Source organism: Bufo gargarizans, chromosome 10, assembly GCF_014858855.1.
Source record: "Bufo gargarizans isolate SCDJY-AF-19 chromosome 10, ASM1485885v1, whole genome shotgun sequence".
Classification (NCBI taxonomy): Eukaryota; Metazoa; Chordata; class Amphibia; order Anura; family Bufonidae; genus Bufo; species Bufo gargarizans.
This window is the reverse complement of record NC_058089.1, coordinates 112,459,710-112,459,999: the sequence shown is the minus strand read 5'-3', so window position 1 is coordinate 112,459,999 and position 290 is coordinate 112,459,710.

Below are 290 nucleotides of genomic sequence, written 5' to 3'. Positions count from 1 at the left end.
GCCACTGCTCTAGATCATGCGGCCTGTAGAAACTGAAACCACATTGAACACCTCATGCGCTTTTCTAAGCATTTTGGATGCGATTTTATCTGCACCATCTGAATACCCCGTAATGATTGTGAAAGAAAGCATCAAAATTCCATAAAAGTAAGCTTTATTAAGACTTCCTCTTGCTGTTTGATTCTTCCATGTGTAGGAATCTTCTATGTCAGGATCTACAGCTCTGTGCGATCACCTCCAGACGCTTTCTGGGACTGGAATTTCTCTGGAAGGGTCTCAGTCCAGAACTT